Raw genomic sequence first — 18,529 nt, forward strand, 5'->3', positions numbered from 1 at the left:
CCTTTCCTTTAAATTACTCTTATCAAATATTTTTAAATACCATACTGTCATTCATCATGGAAGTGAAGCATCTGGGAATTTACTAGCACTAAATTTAGGACTTATTAAGACCTTATTTACCTCTCACACTTTGAACATGGTTATTATGTTTTGTGTTTACCCATTCTACAGTGATGCAAAGCTCATTGATATTCAACTATTGCATGGTCATTCAGCTGTCTCACATAAAGTGGAGCATCATCAGTGACGTTGGTCTTCACCCTGTAAATATATGAACTGCCCTGTGAACCTCACCTTATGTCTGACGCTGACAAAGGTCTTTCCAGTGGAACTGATAATGACCTGGGGAGGATCTAATGCACATGAATGTTTCTCAAAGTGCAATGAGATTTGCAACTTGTTTGATCAATGCACTGAACTTTGTCATTCTATAGACTGAATACCACCACAGATGGACACAAATACAACGAAGCGGATGGCAAAAATGCCTGAGCAGCCACTTGAGCCCAAGCTCAACACAGCATGCCTACAACTAAAAAGACTGTGGGGTTCAGCGATATAACTCCATCTTAATGTTGAAGCTGCTTTTAATGTTGTGATTTCAGGTGATGACATTGTTTCTACAATCAACACCAACGCTCGCCAAAGCCATCCAAAAACTATGATCTTGTGGCCCCTTGAGAGACTGCTCAGAATTGCTCCAAGGGACCAGGGGAGGAAATCTGTAAGGATGGCTATATCTCTCCTTAATATTAAACCCTGAAAACGGTTAAGGAGCTCCACACGAGACAGGACCACCAAATGGTCAAGCACTAAAACAATAAACTTTCTAATCTGAGAAGAAGATCAGCTAGAAAACCAGTTGTTCGGGTTGTCTCGATCATGCATCCTGAGCCCCCCTCTTTGCCCTGGACTTTACCTTCTCCACCAGAGCAGCTCACTCACATTCCACACAGAATGTTTAAGTTTTTAATATGGTGTATCTTGTGGCTTTATATTCATGTTGGGTGTCATTTTAAATCTCTCTGTGTGATTGGTAAAGTGGTCTTAATTTTACTGTAATATTTTACAATCTCCCTTATATCAGTTAATTTGGGTTTTGACTTTGATAAGATCTTTGCCAGATGCTCCACTCCAGGGAAATGGTCTTTGTATCAACTCATGACCAGGCAAGAGGCTTGGTGACGCTTTTATTGTCTTGAATTTATGATGATTTGAGTATTTAGGCAAAGGGTGCAAAAGTGTCTGTGGGATTCTGTAGGCAGGAGACCCCATTGCAGTTTGTGAGTCTCTGAGCTCTGCATCAGGACTTATATGCTGCAATGTATTTCTACACGGTCAGGTATTAATCTCTAACTTAAATGTATCTTCGAATAATTGATGTTGTACAATCTTGATTGGCTTATTTTGTTTAGTTATGTGAATTGGAATAGAAAATCTTTGCCTGACAAATAAATGTAAAATTCTTGTTTAACTCTAATATCTCCTGAAATCATTTAAATCTAGTAGATTGTTTAGGCTGATGTTTCCGCAGCTTACGACCAGGATTTGTCATACATTCAGGATCAATGGATGGAGCATGGGCACAGCATTAGAGACCTGATGATTTCTGACAATCACTGACTTAGTATAATATAAATTAGGGGGCTAAATACAACTTCCTTTAAATATGGGCAAGCATGGGGCGGCCAATTATTGCTTAAAGGAAGTAGCTTTCAGTTATATTCTTTGACTAAGCTAAATTAAACTTTTCTTTAAATATGTGCAAGCATGGGGCGGCCTATTATTATTTAAAGGAAATTAGCTTATCGGCTAAGAATCGGAACTGGCGAGGTTGTGTCCGTGAGCAGATGTAACTGGCCAGCATACTGACTCTAAGCGACTTCGGGTAAATGATGAACCATTACTTGAGAATAAGGATTTATTAGGTTAATCAATCTAAATTAGACCGAATCACAACCTATAAGGTAATCAGCTTGAATTAGATAAATCTAAAATTATTATAAATTGGAGTCAGATTAAAATTCGGAGTTGGAAACAAATTAAAATAAATCTTAATGAATAAAAATATTTCTTTTTACATGTGCTAAAAGGCTTACATGCATTTAACCTTCACCCATGCTGTTAGTTCCGTCATAGGGAAAATAGATGGGCCTTTACAATAGGAAATTTTATAAATAATTTAAATAACTATTGTTAACTTCCGGCTGCAGCTGTATGTGATCTATAGCAGATTAACCATGTGGATGGATGATGACAGACTTCTGAGCCTACTAGTAAGCGCAGAAGCCCCATACTGGCCCATATCTATCAGCTGATAACCACACCAATTCAATCGAGTGATAACATTCGAATTGGCTGTGTTGAGTGTGTTACAACATCACTTCCAAAAAAATTGGGACTTTTGTAAAGTGCAATAAAATCTATCTTAAAAAGTATCTAGTAAAATATTATGTACTGCCATCATGGCAAAGATAAACGAAATCAGTTATTAGAAATTAGTTAGTAAAACTATTATGCTTAGAAATGTGTTAAAAAATCTTCTCTCATATAGAATTTGGGGAAAATATATAATAGAACCAGGATTTTACAGGCTAATAATTCTGACTTCAACTTTTTATATTCATTGCAAATTACACAAATGAAACTATCAAATGAAAAATACATCTTTGCAATCTTAAAGGGCACCTATGGTAAAAAATCTACTTTTCAAGCTGTTTGGACAGGCATATGTGCATGTATGGTGTATAGACCGTCATATTGGGGTGATATAAGCACACCCAGTGCTTTTTTTTTTCAATTTAACAACAAAAAAAACGATGGACCAATTGGAGCGGTTTTCAAACCGACTGCAACTTTACGTAGGAGTGCGGTCCCCCCGCCCACCATTATTGATTGACAGGCGAGTCATCATATCCTCAGTTTGTTGATTCATGTCCGCCATTTTCAGCGTAAGTCGAAGCAATATCACTAAGGGAACACCCTAGCTCTATTTTTAGATGCAAGGCTCATTGGGCTCAACACAAGATCAATATTCTCCACATTATCGCTCTAATCGGAATTATTGGTTGTATCTTTAGGTAGGTTTGTAAGCATGTGTATTTCTCATTGAGTCTACCTTATACTTCAGCCGTTTGCATTTCTCGCAATCCCAGAAGCTCCCTGTGATCTTAACTAGCATGCGTTTTAGAATTCTAAACATAGGTTTCTATCAGGGTACACTCAAGTCGACGGCTGGGCGCCGCGGACTGCTGCAGAAACCTATGTTTAGAATTCAAAAATGCGTGGCGCGACGATTCGGGACACTTCATGTTTCTGCTGCGCCACAGACAGTGTCTGGTGTGCCGTGTCGCGGCTTCGAGCAGCGTATCCGGTGCCTCAGTCAAAGTTAATTCAGTGTGCGTGGTTTTTAGTTTCTGTGTACAAGCTCGGCACTTGAAACTAGCACACAGTTGGCTGTAAAACTGTACAAAGACACATATGATTTTGTACTCTCTGCTTGGTCTGTGTCCGAGTCGTACATGTATGACTGAATGCGGATCCTCTCAGTCTGCCTGCCTGTGTTGCAAACACAGAGCGGGTGAGCTCATGGCCCCGCCCCCTTGTTACGTTGGGCGGGAAGCCGAAAATAGTCTACATGTGAAGCAACACACCCCTAAATCAGCGAACTGTGGAAACGCCCCCAACACATCACTTTTTAACACATTATAATAAAAAAATCTGAATTGTGTTTTAAACTGAACCTAAACTGGCACACTCAGAAGAACCATAATATTAATATTAAATCATAAAAAGGAGGTAAACTATGTGCCCTTTAAGTAAAAAATTTAAATTACTGTATGTTTAAAAATTACTAAATAACATTAAAATGTTTTATCAAATTGTTCAATTATATTATTTATATATATATTGTTGTTTTATCAAACTTTGTTTTATTTGACACTCTTGTTATTCGCCAAGCTTGCAACCATAGATAAAATTGTTATCTAATATCTAATTGTTAAAAAATAATATTTATTTCACTGGATACTGAGCATTTAATTGTCATTTATAAGACATTTAAATAGTCCTCACGATTAGGTTACAAAAACCGCATGAAGTTATGTTAACAAAACATTTATTAACATGCAGAGTAACTATTACTTAATGCCTGATTAATAATATATAAATGTTGATTTGAAAAGTTTATTAATCAATTACTAACTCATTCCTAATGAGCTTAAAAACCACCAACAACTCTTAAAATTCTCAAAAAACTCTTAACCTTGTAAGTAATAAAATACTTAATTTAGTAGTGAAAAAGTAATGATTAACAAAGTATGAAAATTCAGTTATACATGTGCTCTTATGCCAGGAATACAGTATTTATACTTATAAACTGCTTACTAATGTGTATTAATGTAATGTTAAAGGGCACCTATGGTAAAAAATCTACTTTTCAAGCTGTTTGGACAGACATATTTGCATGTATGGTGTATAGACCGTCATATTGGGGTGATATAAGTCCATATTTTTTTCAATTCAACAACATAAAAAACGGTGGACCAATTGGAGCGATTTTCAAACCGACCGCAACTTTACGTAGGAGTGCGGTCCCCCCGCCCACCAATATTGATTGACAGGCGCATCATCATATCCTCAGTTTGTTGATTCACGTCCGCCATTTTCAGCGTGAGTCGAAGCGATATCACTAAAGGAACACCATAGCTCTATTTTTAGATGCAAGGCTCATTGGGCTCAACACAAGAGCAATATTCTCCACATTATCGCTCTAATCGTAATTATTGGTTGTATCTTTAGGTAGGTTTGCAAACATGTGTACTTATCATTGAGTCTACCTTAAACTTCAGCCGTTTGCATTTCTCGCGATCCCAGAAGCTCCCTGTGATCTTAACTAGCATGCGTTTTAGAATTCTAAACATAGGTTTCTATCAGGGTACACTCAAGTCGGACCGCTGCAGACTTGAAGCGCAGATGTGTGTACCATGATAGAAACCTATGTTTAGAATTCAAAAATGAGTGGCGCGACGATTCGGGACACTTCATGTTTCTGCCGCGCCACAGAGAGTGTCTGGTGTGCCGTGTCGCGGCTTCGAGCGGCGCATCCAGTGCCTCAGTCAAAGTTAATTCAGTGTGCATGGTTATTAGTTTCTGTGTACAAGCTCGGCACTTGAAACTAGCACACAGTTGGCTGTAAAACTGTACAAAGACACATATGATTTTGTACTCTCTGCTTGGTCTGTGTCCGAGTCGTACATGTATGACTGAATGCGGCTCCGCTTAGTTTGCCTGTCAGAATCTGTTGCAAACACAGAGCGGGTGAGCTCATGTCCCCGCCCCCTTGATACGTTGGGCGGGAAGCCGAAACTAATTTACATGTGAAGCAACACACCCCTAAATCAGCAAACTGTGGACACGCCCCCAACATGACACTTTTTAACACATTATAATAAAAAAATCTGAATTGTGTTTTAAACTGAACCTAAACTGGCACACTCAGAAGAACCATAATATTAATATTAAATCATAAAAAGAGGTAAACTATGTGCCCTTTAATGCTTGAAACAATGAATTAATTATTTGCTAATGCTTAATAAATGATTCATAGTGTGCACATTATAAAGTTTGACAGTATACTTCTTTTTTTAAACTAAAAACAAGAAAGAATATTTTCAGTCTATGTACTTCTCTAAAATGTAATTTTTTTACAAAAAAACGGTTAAACGTATACAATTAGTATACTTCTTTTAAACTAAAAAAAAATAAAGTATACTTCTCAGAAATATGTTTAACATTGTACTTAAGTATGGTTAATATTTGAGTTATACTGACAGAAAAGTTTAAAGATATTTGTCCTATACTTGTTAATTGACTTGTTCAATATAGTTAAAAGGTCAAATTACATATTCTAATTATACTTGGCTTGTATTAAATAATTTTTTCACATAATATTAAATACTACCCCAGTTTCATAGAAAAGGCTTAAGGTTAGTCCTAGACTAAACTGCATGTTTAAGATGTTTAAACTGGAAATAACTTGCAGTGACAGATCTTAAAGAGCATATTGTAGATTAAAAAACTATTTAAAAAAAGGTAGAATCTTTGTACCATATTAAAATGTTTTACAAAGCGCAAGGGCACAAATTTTAATGAAAATGTGTCTGTTTTTGCCACTTCCGGAAGATCCACTTTTTTTTCTAACCATCCCGGTGACGTCAGATTGGGCACTTATTTGACAGGCGCATACTGTTTACAGTGAGGCAGAGGAGCATATAGCTGAAACGGTTGCTAGTTTTGGTGTAATTTATCATCATCATGGTATATTATTGCGTTTATGGGAACTGCACAAACTCCAGCCTGTCAGCATATCAAGCCCACAAATTTCCCGTTGCTATGTTGGTTCCTATGTGTTCGTGAAATAGAAAATAGTGAAAAACACGCTCCTGGATCTGTCAGTGAAAGCGAGGACTGTACACGGTAAGACAACTCCTTTTTCTTTTATATTTGTTAACTTTTAAATCAGTAAGCATGATTATTCGAGTAATTTGAAGCCACGGAATGTGTTTACGTTGGAGTATCCTACAGTACAGCACTGCTTTTAGCTTGAAACATTAGGCATATTAAATATTCTTTTTTAAACCACGTGAAAATATAAGCATATAAGACAACTGGTACCATCAGTTTGCTAATATTATAAATGTCTTGTATAGTTACAGAGTAGTGACTGTTTGCTCAGCTATGTGGTTTATAAGGCTTTGTAAAACATCTTCAGCAGTGATGCTGACCCGGAGCTGAAGGCTTTCTCTCCATGGGCCTCTCGCTCAACTGTGCTTCACTTTGGCTCACAGAGTAACCTCAGACCTTCACCTCCTTCATCAGGTAGATTATTATTTCCCCCTAATTTGATTTAATTATACATGGTATTATATGTTTACAAAAAAATAATAAAGTTCTAAAAACCTTTTGTATAATAAAAAATACCTTGTTTACATGTTTCTGTATTATTCCAGACTTTCGTTGCTTTTACATCAATGAAAGGTGGTGTACAGATGTAACAGTTTTAAAGAAGATATGCTGTCCAGATCTCGAAGCACTGTTTATTAACTGTAAGCCTTTTTACTCCCCGCGCGAGTTCTGCTCGTTTATCCTCGTCAGTGTTTACATTCCTCCGCACGCGCATGCGAGCCTGGCGATACAGAAACTAGCTGATCAGATCACGGTGATAGAGCAACAACACCCGGACTCTGTTTTAATAATTCTTGGGGATTTTAACAAAGCAAAACTATCCCGTGAACTGACAAAATATAGACAGCATGTTACATGTCCCACAAGAGACAGTAATATGTTGAATCACTGCTATACCACAATAAAGGATGCATACCGCTCCGTCCAACGAGCAGCTTTAGGACACTCTGACCATTGTTTGATTCATCTCATTCCAACCTACAGGCAGAAACTGAAAACAGCCAAACCTGTATTAAGATCTGTGAAAAGATGGACTAATGAAACAGAGCGGGATCTACAAGCCTGTTTCAACCTCACTGATTGGAGTGTTTTTGAAGCTGCTGCAAACGATCTGGATGAGCTCACAGAGACTGTAACCTCTTATATCAGTTTCTGTGAAGACGTGTGCATTCCTACCAGGACTCAACTCACATACAACAATGACAAACCATGGTTCACTGTAAAACTCAGACAGCTACGTCAGGCCAAGGAGGTTGCTTACAGGAATGGGGATAGAGCCTTGTATAAGCATTCCAAATACACACTGGAAAAGGAGATCAGAGTCGCAAAAAGGAACTATTCTGAGAAACTAAGGAGTCAGTTCTCTTCCAGCGACTCAGCATCTGTGTGGAAAAGTCTGAAAAATACATGTGTGTCGATATCCAGGTCTCTAAGTTTGATCATTAATTTAGAGGGTATGACAGTGTTGAATGCTTAGCTGATGTCAACAAACAGCATTCGTGCATAAGTGTTTTTATTGTCCAGGTGTGTAAGGACAGAGTGCAGTGCTATGGAGATGGCATCTTCTGTGCTCCTGTTACCATGCTAGGCAAACTGATGTGTGTCCAGTGTGGATGGCAGAGAGTCTTTCAGATGTGCCAGGACCAACCGCTCGAAGCACTTCATGATGATGGGTGTGAGTGCTACAGGGCGGTAGTCATTCAGGCATGTTGGGCTGGAGTGTTTCGGCACTGGCACAATAGAGGTGGTTTTGAAGCATGTTGGCACAGCTGCTAGGTTAAGCGACAGGTTGAAAACGTGAAAAGGGTCTATTACAGGGATCACCAAACTTGTTCCTGGAGGTCTGGTGTCTTGCAGATTTTAGCTCCAACCCTAATCAAACACACCTGAACAAGCTAACAAAGGTCTTACTAGGTATACTTGAAACACCCAAGCAAGTGTGTTGAGGCAAGTTGGAGCTAAAATCTGCAGGGCACCGGACCTCCAGGAACGAGATTGGTGACCCCTGGTCTATTGGCACAATTTGATTTTGTTGACTGCAACATGCTCCAAAAAAGTTGGGACAGAGGGATCCCTAACAAAGTTTATTGTAGTCTAATATTAGTATACCTATATTAAACAAAAAATAAAAACGTATATTTTCAGTATGTACTCCTCTAAAATCTACAAAAATACGTTTATTTATGTGTATACTATTAGCATACTTATTTTAAACTTAAAACATAAAGTATACTAGGTAACTCTCAGAAATATGCTTAACATTGCACCTAAGTATGCTTTATACATAAATTATATCGACAGAAAGGTTTTAGTATATCTAACTTATACTTGTTATTTGACTTGTTCAATCGTTAAAAGGTCAAATTATACATTCGACATATACTTGGCTTGTAGCTGATTTTACTTTTTGAATTAGTGGCCAAATAAAACAATTTTTTCATGTGATATTAAATACTTTTCTAGAGAAAATGCCTAAGGTTAGTCCGAGACTAAATTGCATGTTTGAGATGTCTAAACTGGAAATAACTTGCAGTGACAGATCTTGAAATACATCAGTGTCATTGTTTTGTCTCAATGTGCACACAAATAATTTGTTTCTCTATTTTTCTTTCAACAAAAGCTGCTTAAATGCTCAAATTTAATCAAGGCCAGGGGTCCGTTCTTCGTACCGCACTTAAATGATTGGTTAAGATGATTTGACAGATCCTGGATCTTTTAATCTTGATAACTGATCTCTGGCTAATTTGGTTTTTCAAACAATTTTGCCAATCAGATTAATATGTCTGGATTAATTGATCTGAGATCGCAGCATGTGTTGTGAAGGACAGATCTATCGATCCTCGAAATCATGATCAGCAATGCAACGATTGGCTGACGGCACATCAGCGTAATGACATCATCTGATTAATATTCAATTATCCGTGTGAGCAAAATTACATAAAATTCATAGTAAACGGTTTGTTAAATATGATACGCAATAACTTTCCACCTTTGTTGTGAGCAACAGGTGTTACACTCTTATGTGTCAAGAGTATAGCAATTTATTTAGTTTTACAGTTAGAGCAGATTTTCTTTATTATAGTAGCAACAGTAGAATTATAGTAGCCGGTTTCCTGATCAGTGTAAAGAATAACTGGATGTTTAAATCAATTTTGCATAATAAAAGCATTTTGATAATGGTAAAGGTGTCTGCAACTTTTGTGAAGCATCACCATCATATTAACTGTCAAAACATGTTCATGACTGCATAAATGTATTATTCCTTTTAAAAAAAGTCGCATATTGTGCATGTCTATCATACACAAATTGTGAAGTACTGAAGCGATTGTCAAGGATTGGCCAGGCTCTTCCACCAGTATCACGCCACGAGCATTTTCACCTGAGTATTAATCACACACAGCTGCACCCAATCACTCCTATTGACTATAAAAGCACACACCTCACTTCACTCATTGTCCGGTCTCGTTCCTACAAAGCGGACTCTGAGTGAACACCTCCTGGTTATCACTCCCTTTCGATCTCAGCATTTGTATTTACCCATACTCTGTTTCCTTCCAGTTTGTCCAGTGTTCCCGGTGTCCTGTAAGCGTTGTGTGTATCGTCAGTCTGTCTTCCCCGCAAGCCCTCTGGTGTGTGCATTCGGTCATCCTCAGTATCTGTCATCCCACCTACCAAAAAGGATCATCAGTTCCACCTACTTCCATCCACTTCTCATAAATTATCCTTTTATGTTCAACTGTTGGAATAAACATCGTTTAATTACTTACTCGCCTTGTTTGTCCATCTGCTTCCATAACAGAAGACCGGACCACAACTATCAACAGCATGAGCACTCATGAGCATGAGTTGGTGGACTCATTGAAGAGAGTGCTACTACCATCTGCTCCACTTCCCGAAGCACCACCATCACCGAGCACTTCTTCACCATCCACCCACTCATCCAGTCCCATGGCTCGACCAGCGCCCTACTCTAGCGGGGCGGAGGAGTGCAATGGATTTCTCTTACAATGTTCTCTGGTATTCACTATGCAACCCGAGTTATATCCCACAGATCAGTCCAAAATCGCATTCATCATCTCCCTTCTCTCTGGGTCAGCTCTTCGGTGGGCTGAAACCATCTGGCAACAGTCTGGGCCGGTAACAAATTCCATTCAGTCATTCACCAAGTATTTCCAGGAGGTTTTTGGTCGCGCGGATGCTGAAGTAGCAGCCGGAGAACAGTTATACCATCTCAAACAGGGAGCCATATCCACTCAGGATTATGCTCTTCGATTCCGCACTCTGGGTGCTGCTAGCTGATGGAATGAGCGATCTCTCCTCACAGCCTACCGGCTCGGACTAGAGCCCAGCCTCCGGTTACAGCTGGCCGCCCTCGACGACACGATGGGGTTGGAGAAGTTCATCCAACACTCTCTGCGCTGCTCCGATCGTCTGAGGGTCTACCAGCATGATCCACCACCGGTATCCCAAGCACTCCTTTGTTCGCCAGAGCCAGCCGTCCCTCCAGAACCAATGATCGTGGAATCTGGTAGACTCACAATCACTGAGCGACAGAGGAGGCTGACCCGGGGTTTATGTATGTACTGTGGTGCCGAAGGACATGTCAGGCTGGACTGTCCCATTCGTCCAGCACGTTCCTTGGTGAGTGTTCAGTTCTCCCATTGAAAAGATGCATCCTCTCACCACCAATGTCCAGTTAACTACCCCTTCTGTCTCTGTTTCAGTCACAGCCCTCATCGACTCCGGGTCAGCTGGAAATTTCATCTCGCACGCCCTCTGTCGCCACCTCCAGCTTAACACCGAAGCCTCGACGCACGTCTACCAGATTCAACCCATAACAAACAATATCCATTCCCAGGCACGTATCCATCGTAAGTGTGAACCTATCAATCTCCAAGTGGGATGGCTTCACAAAGAGGAGATTCAATTTCTGGTTCTGGAGGGTGCATCTATGGACATCATCCTAGGGCGCCCGTGGCTGGTGAAGCACGATCCCATCCTCTCTTGGGGCACAGGAGAAATAAAGAGATGGGGTGAAGAATGCAGATCCAGCTGTTTTCCCGACCTACCTTAAATTCAGAGACCCCTTACCGTCTACGTCACGTCTGTCGAAAGCCCAGTCGAGAAACAATCCATCCAGATCCCGAAGATCTACTCCGCATACGAGGACGTATTTTGCCCCAAGAGAGCTTCCCAGCTACCTCCACATCGGCCATGGGACTGCGCAATAGACCTGCTTCCAGATGCTCCTATGCCCAAAGGTAGGATCTACCCGTTGTCCCTTCCGGAAACTAAGGCCATGGAGGAGTATATTCAGGAGGCTCTGAGTCAGGGGTATATTTGCCAGTCCACGTCACCCGCTGCCTCAAGCTTCTTCTTCGTGGCCAAGAAGGATGGAGGGTTGGGCCTTGTATAGATTATCGAGTTCTAAATCAAGGAACCATCAAATTCAGGTATCCCCTTCCTCTCGTCCCTGCGGCCCTGGAACAACTCCGATCCGCCAAGGTATTCACCAAGGTGGACCTCCGCAGCGCCTACAATCTGATAAGAATATGCGAGGGGGACGAGTGGAAGACGGCGTTTGTGACCCCTACAGGGCACTACGAATACCTGGTCATGCCCTATGGTCTGGTCAACGCCCCCTCCGTATTCCAAAACTTCATCCATGAAGTCCTTTGGGAGTTCCTCCATCTCTCTGTCATAGTCTACATTGATGATATCCTGATTTACTCCCGGAGTGAGGCCGAACATCGCCACCACATTGCGGAGGTCCTACAAACCCTCAAAAGACACTAGTTATACCTCAAGGCAGAGAAATGCTCATTCCACTTACCATCTGTTCAGTTCCTAGGGTACATCATCGACCAAAACGGGGTTCGCATGGACGAGGGGAAGGTCACTTCCGTTGTCTCCTGGCCAGAACCCACAACCATTAAAGAACTCCAACGATTTCTAGGGTTTGCCAATTTCTATCGACGTTTCAATTACAGTCTCATCACCGCTCCGCTGACCAACCTACTCAGAAAACAACCCAAGAAACTCTCCTGGCCTCCCGAAGCTGCCGCAGCCTTCCAAAACCTCAAGCAATCCTTCACTCAAGCTCCACTCCTGACTCACCCTGATCCTAACCTACCTTTCGTGGTTGAAGTAGATGCATCGACCACTGGAGTGGGAGCCATCCTATCGCAATACCACGGTACACCAGCATTAGTCCATCCATGCGCCTATTTCTCCAAGAAGCTCAGCCCAGCGGAAAGGAACTATGACATCGGGAATCGAGAACTACTGGCGATCAAGCTCGCCCTGGAGGAATGGCGACACTGGCTGGAGGGAGCCAAACATCCTTTCCAGGTGATTACCGACCACAAAAATTTACAGTACCTCAAAGAAGCTAAGAGACTCCGAGCAGACGCACTTTCCAGAATTTATGATCAGTCGGAAATTGTGGAAACACCAGCCAAGATCCTCCCTGAACAGATCACTGTTTGTCCCATCACCTGGTCCGCTCTTACAGTCGTCGCCACTCCAGAATCCAGGATTCCGCCGGGCTGTCCCCCCAATCGACGCTTCATCCCTGAAAACCAACGGGTAGATCTTATTTATTCCAGCCATACATCTTTGGGCACAGGGCATCCTGGGGCCAACAGCACCCTCTCGCTGCTATCCCAAAGCTTTTGGTGGCCGAACATGGCGAGGGATGTGAGAAAATACGTCCAAGGCTGTAGAGAATGCGTCGAAGAGTCCTCGCCATCTACCAGCAGGTAAACTCCATCCCTTGTCCATCCCAAACCGCCCCTGGTCACACCTAGGATTTGACTTCATGACAGATCTTACATCATCTGAGGGTAATACCTGCATTTTAGTCATTGTGGATCGATTTTCAAAATTCTGTCGTTTGATTCCCTTGAAGGGTCTGCCCACAGCCCTAGAGGCAGCCGAAAACCTGTTCAACCATGTCTTTCGAAATTTTGGGTTGCCAGAAGATATAGTCTCGGACTGAGGACCCCAATTCATCTCCAGACTATGGAAAGCCTTCAAACTCCTAGGTGTGACCGTAAGCCTCTCGTCTGGCTATCACCCACAGACCAACGGCCAGACAGAGAGGAAGATTCAGGAAGTCGGGCGGTTCCTCAGGACCTTCTGTCACGGTCATCAAAACTCCTGGAGCCAGTTTCTGGGCTTGGCGGAATACGCCCAGAATTCCCTGCGGCAACCTACCACCGGACTTGCGCCATTCCAGTGCATCCTAGGCTTCCAACCTCCACTCTTTCCCTGGGATAGCGAACCATCTGATGTCCCCGCAGTGGATTACTGGTTCCGGGAGAGCGAGAGGGTCTGGGATGATGCTCATCACCATCTCCAGAGGGCAGTACGCAGAGCAAAGGAGGTATCCGATAAAAGGAGGATTCCAGGTCCCACCTATACTCCGGGGCAGAAGGTCTGGCTCTCCACCAGAGATATCCGCTTGCGACTGCCCTCCCGAAAACTAAGTCCCAGATTTGTTGGTCCTTTCACCATCCTGGAACAGGTCAACCCCGTCACCTATAAGTTACAGTTACCACCACAGTACAGAATCCACCCCACATTCCACGTGTCCCTTCTCAAACCCTTTCACGATCCTCTGATTCCCTCCACAGAGCCTGGCCATGAAGAGGAACCTCCTCCCCCCTGATGTTAGAAGAAGGGGCTATCTACCAAGTCAAGGACATCCTACGGTCCCGGCGTCGTGGTGGTCAGCTGGAATACCTCGTCGACTGGGAGGGGTATGGTCTAGAAGAAAGGTCCTGGGTCCCCAGATCCGATATATTAGATCCCACACTTATGGAAGAGTTCCACTCCAATCACCCCGAATTCCCAGCACCTCGAGGACGAGGTAGACCACCACGACGTCGGAGGTTTAGGCCCTCAGGAGCGGGCCCTGGGGAGGGGGGTAATGTCACAGATTGGCCAGGCTCTTTCACCAGTATCATGCCACGAGCATCTTCACCTGAGTATTAATCACACACAGCTGCACCCAATCACTCCTATTCACTATAAAAGCACAAACCTCACTTCACTCATTGTCCGGTCTCGTTCCTACGAAGCGGACTCTGAGTAAACACCTCCTGGTTATCACTCCCTTTCGATCTCAGCATTTGTATTTACCCATACTCTGTTTCCTTCCAGTCTGTGCAGTGTTCCCGGTGTCCTGTCAGAGTTGTGTGTATCGTCAGTCTGTCTTCTCCGCAAGCCCTCTGGTGTGTGCATTCGGTCATCCTCAGTATCTGTCATCCCACCTACCAAAAAGGATCATCAGTTCCACCTACTTCCATCCACTTCTCATAAATTATCCTTTTATGTTCAACTGTTGGAATAAACATCGTTTAATTACTTACCTTGTTTGTCCGTCTGCTTCCATAACAGAGATTGTACCCAATTGTATGTAAAAAGTTCATATCAATACATTTTCTCTTTGAACCACCCGATGGCGGTCTTTATACTTTTATTTTGAAGTGCAGTCTGCATAAGTTTTATTAAAAATTTATTTTTTACTTTTTTTATATATATATATATATATATATATACATATATTGTTAAAAATATATTTTTAATATTTTCCCAAGTGCATATAACTACTACTGTAAGAAAATATCAGAATTCGGTACATACTTTCTGTATTATCTTTGCTTGAAATGACCCGACCTAATCCTGTTTACATGAAGAGGACCTAATCCTGTTTGCCAGAACTGTTGCTATGACTCTCGAATGAGTTTTGAAGAACGAAACGATCCTGGATGGTGTCAATAACCAAATCTAGCTAATGAATAAATCGTGCTATCCTTGCATGAATAGACACGCGAACATTGAGTTTACTCGCTTCATTGGCACGTCAAATTCGCTTCACAGTAGACGCGGATTCGCGTCATGGGCAGGGCTTCTGTCTGCCCGGTGACTCTAGCTTCGTTGCTAAATGGCTAACATGGATTTTATTGAGAGAATAGCTGTGTTTATGTGCTTTAGGAAGGCAGATAAACAGGGTCGATTTGTTTGGAGCCGTGTCCACTAGATCCATTCAGAGGTGCAGCCAGCTCTGTGAGTTCATAAACTCCTCCAGAAACTGTACCTGGGGGATCGAAGCTTTCAGTGGTGCTGAAAATTATGCCCCTACAAGAGAAAGCTCCTGGTTGGTTAACGCGGCGTGAATGTCCACTGAAGTTCTGATTTCCCAACTCGAGCGATTCGTGCGTTAAGCACGTCAATCGTGCAAAACTTGCGCTGCTTCATTTGCGCGAATTGCATCATTCGTGCGTATCACGCTGCAGGATGTCTATTCGCGTCTTTGCATTGACTTAACATGTAAATCACTCGCGCTTGACACTTTATTCCGCGTCTGGTGTGAATGCAGCATAACATTACCAACACAACATATGACCAGCATAACTTGACATAAAACTGTTTAAAAAGTTTATCAGTGAAAATGCTAAAAATATATTTTTTGTACTTTTGTCAATTAAATGCAAGTTAAGGAGAATTGACAGATCAAAGATTCTTGATTTTTGTTGAATTTTACGAAGTGTCGCAACTTTTCTGAAATTGTTGTTGTATATTTTAAAAAGACTATTGTCATTTACTTTGTCTAGTTTTGGTCCTCCAATGAAAATATTTTGAGTGATGACAGATAATGATCCTGATTTAATTATTATTATTATTGTTTAAGAAACAGTTTCTAGAAAGGCAAATTATCATATGCATTTGTTTATATGGCAAAACATATATTTTTCACCATGAAGGTCCATACAGATTCCAAAGGCAGATACTGATTAGATCAGGGCCTGGTTAATATGTCTGAGGACTTTGAGAGTTTTACGATGTGGTCATATCATCAGTTTGTATGTCTTAGTATTTGGCCTTTGGTCACATGATCAAGAAGGATACAACATAGGTGGTAAATTTAGCTCTGGCTCTACTCCCGCTCTGATATTTTCCTGATCTGTTCCTCTCCTGCTCTAGAGTCTCTTTCTGACTCTACTCCTTCCAGGCTCTCTCTAGGGCCTACTCTCTGTTCTTTGTCTCTCTCCCTCCCCCTTTCCCCCCTCTGGTATTTTTATTGTACATTTAAGCTGGGTACAATTAATATCATATATGTTTTTATCATTTCATGTTTTATCATTTTATACAATTATTTTGTAACTTATTCAGATGTAATCAAAGATAATTATTGTCATTAAATCATTTATTTTTCAAGTATTCTGTGATTTGTTTTTGATTTATCTTAACAATTAATTGCTCTAAATTGCAATACAGTATAATCACATAATAGCAACTCTCTCCCACATTTTTAGCTATTAAAACTGCCCTTATTTCTGTTTTTTGTATAAGATTGCAGAAGGATGGTTTGACTAGAAATGTTGTTTTTCACCGTCATACTGAAAACTTTTTTAGTCATTCAGCAGAACTACAGTTCGAACGGCTGTAGTTAAAACCCATTCTTACAAGTTGAATGAATGATTCAGTGACTCTCATAGTTGTCACCAATGCAATGTAAATTTAACTATGTAATTAAAAAAACCAACACTAATACACAGACTGACATTACTGATGAGGGTTTTGTGCTGTGGATTAAAAAAAGAAAAAGAAAAAGAAACGGCTGTAGTTAAAACCCATTCTTACAAGTTGAATGAATGATTCAGTGACTCTCATAGTTGTCACCAATGCAATGTAAATTTAACTATGTAATTAAAAAAAACAACACTAATACACAGACTGACATTACTGATGAGGGTTTTGTGCTGTGGATTAAAAAAAGAAAAAGAAACGTATCAAATTAAAGACATATTAGAGTCCAGTAGCTCATAGTTAAAACAAAAGTTAAGGTTTGATTCCCGGTCCAATGTAAATTCATGATTAAAAAACGTGTTGGTTTCTAACCAACACACTAAACTCCTGCTTCTGTTATAAATGTCTTGTTTCCTCTGCTAGAAATGAAGCCAGATTCACAAGTGCAATAAAAACCTCCTTCAGCATTCAAACATTCTGCATTAGAGTCACAATCAGTGTTTTCCTCCACACATTCATCAATGTCTGAAATGAGACAGAGTCAGATGCTGTTTCTGCTGCTGATTGTGTGAAATATTTTTAAATTGATGACAGATAATTATCCTGAAAGAGTTAATGTTTTTTTTTTTTTCTGTATTGGTTTCCGTTATTTTGGAACAGTTAAATTAATGATTTAGTGACTTAATGAGTTAGTTGTCACCAATGCAATACAAAATTAACTGTAACTAAAATGCCCAGGACTAATGCAAAGACTGACATCACTGATAAGTGTTTTGTAATGTGAATTTTTGGAAAAAACATGAAAGTTTAATTAATTCATTTTCTTTTCGGCTTACCCTCTTTATTAATCAGGGGTCGCCACAGCAGAATGAACCGCCAACTTATCCATCATATGTTTTTACGCAGCGTATGCCCTTCCAGCCACAACCCATCCTTGGGAAACATCCATACACACTCATCAATACACACACTCATACACTATGGTTAATTTTAGCATACCCAATTCACCTGTACCACATGTCTTTGGACTTGTGGGGGAAACCGGAGCACACGGAGGAAACCCACGCGAACACAGGGAGAACATGCAATCTCCACACAGAAATGCCAACTGACCCAGCCGAAGCTCGAACCAGCTACCTTCTTGAATGTGCTACCCACTGCGCCACGCGTCGTCTTGAAAGTTTAATAAACATGTTAAATTCAAGAGATATTTGGAGTCCAGCAATTGTTCGTAATTAAAAAAAGGGTCATGGTTTGATTCCCAGTCCAGTATAAAGCCATGAATCAATAGAAGTTTCTTACCAATACATTGAACTCCTGATTCTGCTAAAAATGTCTTGTTTCCACCGCTGAAAATGAAGCCAGATTCACATGTGCAATAATAACCTCCTTCAGTATTCACACATGTTGCATTAGAGCCACAATCAGTGTTTTTCTCTACACATTCATTGATGTCTGAAATGAGACAAACAGATTCAGATGCTGTTTCTGCTGCTGGTCATGTGAAATGTATCATATTAAGTTTTCT

At 40.8% G+C, this 18,529-nt stretch overlaps 1 long non-coding RNA gene across 1 annotated transcript in view; it reads right to left on the reverse strand.

The window, feature by feature from the left end:
* Nucleotides 1-18,529, reverse strand: part of LOC130221585 (uncharacterized) — a 32,262-nt gene that overhangs the window by 13,584 nt on the left and 149 nt on the right. Inside the window, exon 2 of the long non-coding RNA XR_008836289.1 lies at nt 18,304-18,456. This is a non-coding gene — a long non-coding RNA (uncharacterized LOC130221585). The remainder of the gene's footprint in view (nt 1-18,303; nt 18,457-18,529) is intronic.

The sequence above is a fragment of the Danio aesculapii genome, chromosome 3, assembly GCF_903798145.1.
Source record: "Danio aesculapii chromosome 3, fDanAes4.1, whole genome shotgun sequence".
Classification (NCBI taxonomy): Eukaryota; Metazoa; Chordata; class Actinopteri; order Cypriniformes; family Danionidae; genus Danio; species Danio aesculapii.